Genomic DNA, 10528 nt, shown 5'->3' with positions numbered 1-10528 from the left:
GTTCTTTGAAAACTAATTGCAAACTTATTCCATATACTCTGACCCGTTATAGCCCTTAACATAAATCACAGAAGCATCACTGTGGGAAGGAGAAAGTCTTTAGGTGGAAGACGCCGTGTCCTCTCCCCCCCTTCCTCCTAAGAAAGAGACAGAAGTTCTCTGGGGATGGGGCGCGGAGAAATGTGGGAACCAATGGGCTCCGACCCTCCGTCTGCCCAGCGCCACATCTCCAGCCTGAGGGGTGAGTTGCCTCCTTCCATTGTGAGAAGGGAATCATCAGGAAACCAAAATACAGCAACACCAGATGCTGGGAAGTGACTGTCCTAGGGCCTCCAGAGAAGCTGATGGTCTACTGTAAGCCCTCAGCCCGTGGGTGCTCCACGCAGTTTCCCCCCGGAGCCCCGAGCCTCAGGAGGAGTACTCAATTCCAGAGAAACCCATGCAGGATGTCGTTTTCAGCTCATGCTTAGCATGTGAAATCCTGAAGGTCCCCAGTGTGGCCACCCCAGCCTGCAAACTGGGGACTGGAAAGACACTCCAAACAGACCCGAGTTCTGCTCGCTGTCCCTGGCTATTGTTTTGGGCAAAGAAGAGCAAGGCAGGCACACCTTTCAGCTTCTTACATTGAAGAGCTCCGAATCCTCTTTTTTTTCTGTTTCTGTTTTCTCATCTTACTGAAAATAGATTCCAGTTCCTTAACGTAAGTCCAAGACTGCTTCTTGACATTTTCAGGGAGAACCCATATCATTTAGAGATTATGCAGAAGAACCTACATTTGCTTTGTGACTTGGCGCTGGGCTGGTGCAACTCTCAGACTGGACCCGGCGCGGGGAGCGCTGTACCTGCAGGCAAAGATGAAGCACTGGGAGCGGCCTCAGTGAGGGAAAACCCGAAACCATACCCCCGAGCCTCACACCCCACTCATCCCTCCTGTACTGAGGCAAGAGCAGAAGGTAGAATCTCCCTCACTCAAAACCACTGGGTAGGTAGCTATGGACCGCCATCAACACTGCGGCCATTCTGATGCCACATTCACTGGGCATCAAGAATGGCCTAGGCCAGCCCTGGCTTACTGGGGTCACTTTGGAAATGGGGCATAATTTCCCTAAGCTGGAATGATGCCAGGAACCCTCAGGGGCAGATCCCAGACAGATTAAAAGGAGCTACAGGTTCTGGGAGCCAACAGGGGAGGGGGGGGGCTCCACGTGCTTCTCAGTTGTACCAAGCAGGAGATAGGCAAACCCTTTGAGGGGTGAGGGTCTGGCACCCCAGAGCTATGGGAGACAACACTATGGCTTCCCAGTGGACTCCCGCCTGCTCCTCCTGCCCTGCTGGTTGCCCAGAAGGTAACCTGGATTATCTTGAACTTAAGCAGACTATCTCAGCCTACCCTGGAGGCAGGGGAGCTGCTGCATGCCCCATGTTCAAAGACACCATCCCAGCAGATGTAGCCCCAAAGACCCAGGTTCCCAGCTCTGCGCTCAAGGGAGGGCTGCTCTTTCTGTGGCCACAGCTGGCTTTGCAGTTCTACCTCCAAGACTAGCTCAAAACCAGAAATGTCAAAATTCTCTTTCCCTCATAAATTCTGCACATCAGGCTGAAGTGTGTACGGTAGCGGAGAGAGCAGGGCGGCCGTGTATGCCAAATGCCATTTTTCTGTGGTTGCACGTTCCTCTCCCCTCTGACACCGACCTGATACCCTGAGTGAGCTGCAGACACGGCCTGGCATCTTCAGACTCCACCCCAGGGGCTGTGCTCTTCTTGGGTTGAGGACAGTGCGGGACAGGGTGGGCACAGCGCCCTTCCTGAGTGGAGTCCACCGGGAAGGACCTGCTACTGTATGGTGGGAGGGTGTTCTGGGTCCCCAGCCCCCCGGGTCGAGGGCACCTGCCCGCACACAGAGGCATATGGGAAAGGTATCAGCAGGGGAGGGGCCATCACCTAGAAAGAGCCTCTCCTATTCTTCTGAGAAGCAGACAGGTTGCAAATAAGTCTCATCTGGGAGGCAATTCATGGAGGAAGGGGAAGAGCAGAACTTTTAGGGGCCAGGGAGAGAGGCTGCATTGCAACCTTGGGGGAATGCTCAGCTGCCATGGGAGGGGCTGAAAGCGGGTAGAACAGGGACATGCTAGACGTTTCCCTGTGCTGGACTGGTAATCCTGTGCTCCCCAGGAGCCAAGGAGAGGCCAGGACCCAGGGGCAGCAGTGAGCCTGGTGATGCTCTGACCACACAGGTCCCAAGTGCCCCCTGGAGACGTGATCCCAAACTGGGACAATCTGTGCACTCTGGCAACAGGGCATTTATTAAGAACCCAGCTCTGACGGCTCAACACACATCAATCTGGGCCTTCCAGGACCCTTCTTGCAGCCTTCCAACTCTGCAGGTGCAGCAGCGTCATGCTGGGGCCAAAGGTCAACAGGGCAGGTGGCCTGAGTGGCCACAGGCTTTGGGAGGGGAGAGCAAACCTTCTAAACTGAGCAGCCCTGGGGCTGACTCACAAGGGCTTTGGCTGATAGCTGCCGGGTCCAAGGAGCTCATCAGCGAGAGGAAGGCCACCAGCAGCACAGGTAGCTGCTGGAGGTGGTGAGGGGAGCCAGTGGGATTACCCCGACCTCAACCCTTCGGCTGAATTGTGAGTGTCAGAGGCTGGGAAATGAGCAAGCAGGTGAGACAGACCATTGCCCATCCTGCCCCTGCCGGTGCCCTGAGGATGGGGGTGGGGGCACATTCAGAAAGTCAAACCTGGGCCTGATAGCAGGGCCCCCGCTGGGTCTGCTCTGTGGATGGAGCTCCAGAGCAAGAATCGGAAAAGGGCTTGAATCGAGGTGCAAGGCCCTGAGCAAATACCATAGCCTCCCTGCACCCGGTTTGCCCACCTGCACGTAGGGGCCCATAGCAGCCCCCTGGACTCAGTGCCGATCCGAGTGCTTTGCCTAGTTGGCTCTTGAGTCACCCTCTGGGGGCCCCTGAGAGGTGGGTCTGAGCATCATCCCTACTTTACAGATGAGGAAACTGAGTATGAGGTGGGTGATGGGCTCCTTTCCGGCCATCATCCTCCGGGAGACATGGAAGAGGTGGAGCCCTCTGCACGGCAGAACACCATGGAAATCCCGGGAACCCCTCCTGCCTTGTCTCATTGATGTTTGTAGAACCTCCTCCCCCCCCGCCGCCCTCGCCAAGGCCTGGCCCAATCCATCCATCACCTTGTTTAATCACCAGATAAGGATGTGCAGGGATGAGAGTCAGAGTGTGAACCCCCTTTGTCCAGCCTGAAATCCCCTCACTCCTCCCCACCCACTGCCCAGAGTCAGTCCTTGGGGGGGGTCCCACTCCTCTACTGAAGCTCAGCTTCTTTGGGGGGCCCTCCTCACAAAGTGGACCCAACATGCCTGGTGTCCCACACCCCCCACAATAGATCTAGTGCAGTCTAAGGCCTCAGCTCCCACATGCCCTGTACCCCTTGTAGAACCCCCACATGTGGCCCTGCTCTTCCCTCAGCACCTCAGAGCTAGGACCCCTGGGAGGGAAGAATGTGGGCCTGTGGTGGGTGCTAAACAGAGTCAGAAGTGCCCAGAGGCTTCTTCTAAGAGCAAGAGGTCAACTGGTGGCCAGGTCTGAGACCCTGACTCTAAAGGGACCACTGTCTGCCAAGGCCAAAGCTAGCACCCCAAGGGCCAGTCCTCTGCCCAGAGAGGCTTGGTCACGTCGGGCCTGTGGTGGAGAATACAGCAAAGCTGGATCCAGCTTTCTGTCATCTGGGCCTAAGGGGTGTCCAATCTCCTGACCACCAGGAAGAAGAGAAATGGCCAGCAGGGTGGCCGAGTAGAAAAAAACAGGATGTGAGAGAGATTTCCAGTCTGCCTCATAGATTCATGCTCGGAATAAACCTCAGAGTCCTTCCCCAGCTCTGCAGCAGCCCCTGCTCTGGTCTGTTCACCCCCAGACCTCACCACCCTCCTGCTCTTTCCACAGGCAGCACTGGCCTTCTTGCTGGCTGCGGAGCTCTCCAGGCACATGCTACCCCAGGGCCTTTGTACTTGCTCCAGCTTTGCCCCTGCCCCAGCCAAACCCCATTTCCCTGAGGTCTTTGTTCAAATACATTTTCTCACCTGGATTAGAATCTCAATTCATCCCCCATACACACACACCTCCCATTCCCACTCCATGGCTCTTAGCTCCTGCAGGCACAATGCTGCTTATTTGTATTTCTGTTGATTGTCCACCTCCCCCCACCCCAGGGCAATGTAAGTTCCATGAGAGACTTTTATCTGTTTTGTCCACTGATGTGGACACTTATGTATCTCTAGAATCCAAGACAGGGCCTGGTTCAAAGCTGACATGCCATAAATATGTTTGAGTAAATGAAGGAGGAAGCATGAGTACCCTTGAACTAATATGCACAGAATTCCTTCCTCCCTCCCTCCCTGGAGGCTCCTGAATCTGCTGAGCTCCCAAAGTGGCTGCAGGTGGGACCCCAGAGAGAAAGGGCACCTGTGGCTGACCCCATGCTCAGACGAGGGGGAACACAGCCCCTCGTCTTGGCTCCCTGCTGCAGGGGTGTATGAGCCCTTGTACTTTTCTCTCTGAATTCCACCTAGGCTGTTTCTCCGAAGGAAAATCAATGGGAAGATCTCAATTAATCACACGGTGGGGGGGGAATTGATTAGGGTCCTAAATTAGGTCAGTGCCACTGTCTGCTCCGAGGGTAGGGCCCCTTAATCATGGTTTCATTCTTGAGAGGAGGACCGCAGGCAGAGTGGGAAGAGCTGTGGACACTTTCTGTGGGCTTATTGGGAGGGCTATGGAGAGCAGTCCCTGGGTGGCATCAGAGCTGTGGGTGTCTGTCCAGGCCCACTCTCCCTGCACAGCGCTGGAAGGTATCCCTGCGTGGGGCATGAGAGAGGTCAGGCCACAACTGCTTTAAAAGAATCACTCTTCTCCTTCCCACTGGATGGAAACCAACCCATTTGCCTGCGGCCATGGGCATGGGGTAGCCCAGACAGGGAGATGTGCCTTCTAGACCCTTGGTCATGAAGCACCTGTTCTGGTGGCCTTCTCCTCCCTTCATTTCAGGTGGTCTGGCTGCTGAAGGAGCACACAAGCTGGATGGATGAATTCGACAGGTAAGGCTAGGATAGGTAAGCATCAACCACCACCCCCAAGGATTTGCCCTCGCCTGTTCAAGATGGCTGCCACTTGGCTAAGTGGGCTTGGGGCCTTCAGCTCGGGTAGGGTAACACATCCAGGGCTAACGAGGCATTCCAGAATCCCCAGTGCTCTGAGAAGCTCAGTACAATCCCTCCTTCTCTGACCCAAATGGGCACTGGGCCTGTCCCCTGGCTGTGGAAGACTTATGGCTCTGGACATGTTCTGGCTGGAGTGAGAACTGCAGCAAAGGTGAACATTTTTATGATTTCTTCTCCATTCCTTTCCCCCTAGCACAGCATCTTGGAAGGGGGCCAGTACTTTTAAGGAGCAATCCAAGTGAAGATTGGTACTTTATAGGCACTTTGTAAATTCCATAGCACTTTGAATTTATGTTATTTGTTTGGAATACTGGAAAGGCACACAGACTCTCTGCTGACACTGCGCCTTCTTTCCCCAGTCAGGTGTTCACCTGTCATGGACACCTGGCTGGAGAACCCTGCCCTGCTCTGTGGCAGCCCTATGAGTAGCTGCCAGAAGAAGAGGCTGGAGGCAGAAGGCTGCTCTGACTCTATGTGAGCTACACTTCTCTTCTTTCTAGGCCGGCCAGGTAAGAGTCACCTGGATGGCAGACCAAGGACACTAAATGCCCCCACACCCCCTACCTGGAACCATAGCTCCATGAGATTTAGGACACTGCCAACTGCTGCCCAAATCTCCAGTACCTAGAATAGAGCCTGGCCCACAGTAGAGCCTGGTAAGTATTTGTTGGATGAATGTATACACATACCCTGTAAAGGGGTGAATTGTGTCCCCCACAAAGATATACCCAAGTCCTAACCCCCAGAACCTGTGACTGTGACCTTGTATTTGGAGAAAGCATCTTAGCAGATGTTACGGGTCTAGAGATGAGATCAATCTGAAATTAGGGTGGGCCTGAAATCCAGTGACAGGGAGGGAGATTTGGGACACTGACAGCTGGAGCCCCTAGCAGCAGCTGGGACAGGCAGGAAGGATCCTCCCCTGTAGTCTTTAGAGGGAGTGCAGCCCTGCGGGCACTGTAATTTCAGACTTCGGGCCTCCAGACGGTGAGAGAATACATTTCTGTTAATTTAGGCCCCCTGGTTTGTGGTCATTTGTTATGGCAGCCACAGAACACTTGCACACAGGCTCTGGTCGGCAGCTTAAGCCTGGCAGGACACCTTTCCCATGTACCTTCCGGAGGTGACCCTACCTGGATCTTTCTGTCTTACTCCTGGGCCCTCAGTAAATATGGGCGTGGGTTATGGGCATCTCTGGGCACAGGTGGGAGCTGATACCTCCTTGTTGTTTCTTCCTGGCCCTGGCCCCTTTGGAGGAACCTGCCCAGAAAGAGGTCTGGGGAGGGGCAGAGCTTTAGCCATTGGGGGACCCTCAGCCCAGAAGAAGGCAGATTTATGGCAATACACAAAAACAGCACCAAACCCACCCAGAAAGCAGCCTACTCTGCATCTGTCCAGAGCTGACTTTTGACCACCTTCTCAGCAGGGATGGTACCTGCCCAGTGCTGGGGCAGTTCGGGGGAAGTGGGGGCAGACACCAACCCGACTGGCATTTCAAAGGCTCAAAAGCAGAAAACATTTCTGAAGAACAAAACTCCTCACTGCCTCTTTGCCTGTGGAAAAGCTCCCAAGGAAACTAGATTTCATGAGGTGACCCTTACGTTTTTAAATTTAATGGCGATTTCCTCCCCAAAGCCTGCCCAAGGGGTCCACGATGAACTGTCTTCAGGCAGTTCTGGGAACAGCTGGCCCCAGGACCCCTCTTACTAAAGAGGGACTCACTTGCAGTGGACTCTCCTCTCCCTTGTTCCCCTGGCCTGATCAGCTCTCAGGCAGGACTCATCCAAAGCTTTTTGAAAACCCAGGTAAATTACGTCCACTGGGTTGCCAGGATGCCTGCCACTCGATGAACTTTTTAGAGGGCTCTGGTGAGTTGGAGAGCCCGATTTCCCTTCAGATATGTGGAGTGGCTTGACCTCATTACCTCCGGGCACACAGGTCTATAATTTCCCCAGCTGATGTTAGCGACTTTCCAATTTCCAGAAGGGGCTTAGTTTCCGAATCCCTTTCAAGATCACCACTATTTTATACTTTTTAATTCCATTAGGTGAATCTGCTCCCATTCCGGAGATTTGCTGGGCTGGAATTTCACAGATAAGCTTATAAACTGCTTCCCAAGAGCCCCAGGCCAGGAAAGCCAGCCAACCCGGGGCAGGTCGTGTGCACTGGAGGTTGCAGGTGACTTTGGACAGGTGGCTCGGAACTGGCTTGGAGTAGGGTCCCACATGGTTCAAGTCCACAAGGCCCATGGCTCCACGTTCAGCTTGCTCAGACAGCAGGAATGTAGATTCGCTTGTTAGGCAAACACTACCCAAATCGCTGGCACAGTAACAGACTCACACCAGAGTGGCTTTTCTAACAGGGCTGCTTACCTGTGACCCAGGAGGCGAAGCTCTTTGTGCAGGCTTCTGTTGGGATGTCCTGCCTTCTCTCCTGCAAGTGATGACTTTCATCTCAATATGCAGAGTGCAGAGTGGCCCATGATCCAGCAATAGAAGCAAACCTGAGTACAGCTAAAGAGGTCTCTGTGCACTGCCGTCCTAGCCCGTGTCCCCTTGCTGGTGTGGGAACCTGGACAGCAGGCTGCCCCTCTTCCCTTGAAGACATTCCAGCCCTTTAAGGAAGTGTCCTCACTGTCTTGGCCTGGCCAGCACCTTGTCTTATTGTCCTTGGTTCCTATCGGCCTGCTAAGTGGTCTCATTCAGGTGATGCCTGTTTTGGTGGAAACCTTCCCGGTACTTTTCTCAAGGGGATTATTTGCCATCACCAGGAGTGGGATTTTTTGGCTACGTTCATGTAACTGGGTCTGCCAGCCTGACCTGAAGGGAATGCTGCTGGGCTGGGGTCCTGCCAAAAAGCCTCATAGCCCTGGGATTTCCTGAGTGACAGGAGGCTCTCTATTATGCTAAGGGTGGTCCCTGGGGTAGCTTCAGGATGGGGGCATATCACCAACCTCATGATTGGAGGGTTGGAAGCTAGGACCAGCCCAGGCTCTTGGATGGGGCTGGAGATTGAGTTAAATCAAGTGGCCAGTGATTTAATCAATCTTGCCAATGTAATGAAACCCTCATACAAACTCTGGGCATCGAGGCTGGGGCAGTGTTTTGGTTGGTGAACACATAGATGTGCCAGGACAGTGACATGCCTGATTCCATGGGGGGTGGGCATGGAATCTCCCAGCCCTCTCCAGGATCTTGTCCTATATACGTCCCTTACAATAAAACTAATCATAAGCATAGGGCTTTCTTCAGTCTATGAGACATTCTATTGAATTACAGAACTAGAGGGTATTATGCTAAGCAAAATAAGTCAACCAGAGAAAGTCAATTATTATATGATTTCACTCACATCTGGAATTTAAGAAACAAAACAGAGGATCATAGGGGAAGGGAGGGAAAAATAAAATAAGATGAAATCAGAGGGGTGCCTGGGTGGCTCAGATGGTTAAACGTCTGCCTTCAGCTCAGGTTATGATCCCAGGGTTCTGGGATCAAGCCCTGCATCAAGCCCCACATCGGGCTCCCTGTTCAGCGGGGAGCCTGCTTCTCCCTCTCCTCCTGCTCCCTCTGCCTGTGCTCTCTCGCTCTCTCTGTCAAATAAATAAATCTTTTTTTAAAAAGTTCTTAAAAAAAAAAGATGAAATCAGAGAGGGAGACAAACCATAAGAGACTCTTAATCATAGAAAAAAACTGAGGGTTGCTGGAGGGGAGGGGGATGAGGGGACAGGGTGACTGGGTGATAGACATTAAGGAGGGCACGTGATGCAACGAGCACTGGGTGTTACATGAAACTGATGAATAACTGAACTTTACCTCTAAAACTAATACTACACTATATGTTGATTGGTTGAATTTAAATTTTAAAAAAGGAACTGAGGGTTCATGGGAACCCCTGAATTTATAGTTGGTGGGTCAGAAGTACCAGTGGTCTCTGAGACTTCTGGCTGGCGTCTGTGGGGGATGGGCCCTAGGCCTGTGGGGTCTGTTGCTAATTCTGGGTGATCAGTGCTGGAGCTGAACTGCAGCCTGCCCACTGGGTGGACACAGGTACCACGTCAGAGCTGTGTATCCCTGGATCTGGACCCCAGTCTCTGCTCTGAGTCCAGGGTGACATAGTCTTGGGCAAGTCACTTAACCCCATGGGCCTTCCTGTCTCATCTTTAAGTTGACAGGCTTGGGATAAAAGACCCCCAAGGTGTGTCTGGTTGTGAAACACTGTGACCACCTATTCTGTCACTCTTGCAGGAAGTTGCCAGGGGCCCCTGCTTGGCTGTTCAGAACCTGGATGCCACCATTCCTCTGGGAGAGGGAACCACTGAGCCACGGAGAAGCCCAGGAAAGGTCTAGGTATGGAGACCAGGGACTACCGAGTGCAGGCAAGGAGGAGAAGCTGAAACGCCCAAGTGCAGGGGAGAACCCATGGCTCCAGCTTCAGTTTCGGATGGGATTTCCAGTGTCCCATCTGCTGTTACCTCCAACTGCAGGCTTCACCTGCATATGTCACAGATGCCCTCAGTCTCACACCATGTTCCTCTTCTATCCTCTAGCCTTACATCCATTCTCTCACTCTGTTCATGAAAGGCCCAGATTCTCCACACCAGCATCCAGGTTGGTGTGTGGATGCTTAGGGTCAGTGGGGTTTTATGATTCCTCCAGCCCAGCCCTGGCCAACCCCACGTCACCTTTGTGATGATCCCAGTGCTTCCCCGCCCACTGTGCCTCTCCTCCCATCCTGGTCCCAGAGACTCCCCTTGTTACAAAGTTCTTCCCTGGGAATGACTGAGATTTGCCTCCCAGTGATTTCCCCATGGTCCGAGCTCTGCCCTCTGGACCACAGAGGTCAAGTTCAATCCCTTCCTTCAAGACAGACCTCTGGTCTTTCACCCCATTTGGGGCTGGCTGCTCACATTCTACATCTCAGCCTGTGAGGTCAACAGGTGTGTCTGGTCATCCCCCGAGCTCCGCACCACAGCTCCCAGGCTGGGCCTCCTCCATCTTCATGGGAAAATGAAGCCAACTACTTCTTTGTGACCCAAGTATCTGGCTGCACCCCATTCCATGTCTCCTCCTCCTGGATCTGCTCCCCTCCTGGGCACCGGGCCACACGCATGGCCTGGCTGACTCCAGATGATGACTTATCCAATGGCCTCTCCCTCCCAACCCTCCCCTCCTTGTCCCTTTGCCTTCTCCCCCCATCGGCCTGTGAGCCCTGTCCCCACCTTGCTGCTTCCTGCTCCCTGGCACTCTCTCCTCTCTCTCTAGCATTCCCCACCCATTCCTCT

Source organism: Neomonachus schauinslandi, chromosome X, assembly GCF_002201575.2.
Source record: "Neomonachus schauinslandi chromosome X, ASM220157v2, whole genome shotgun sequence".
NCBI classification, from domain to species: Eukaryota; Metazoa; Chordata; class Mammalia; order Carnivora; family Phocidae; genus Neomonachus; species Neomonachus schauinslandi.
This window is presented reverse-complemented; position numbering follows the sequence as displayed.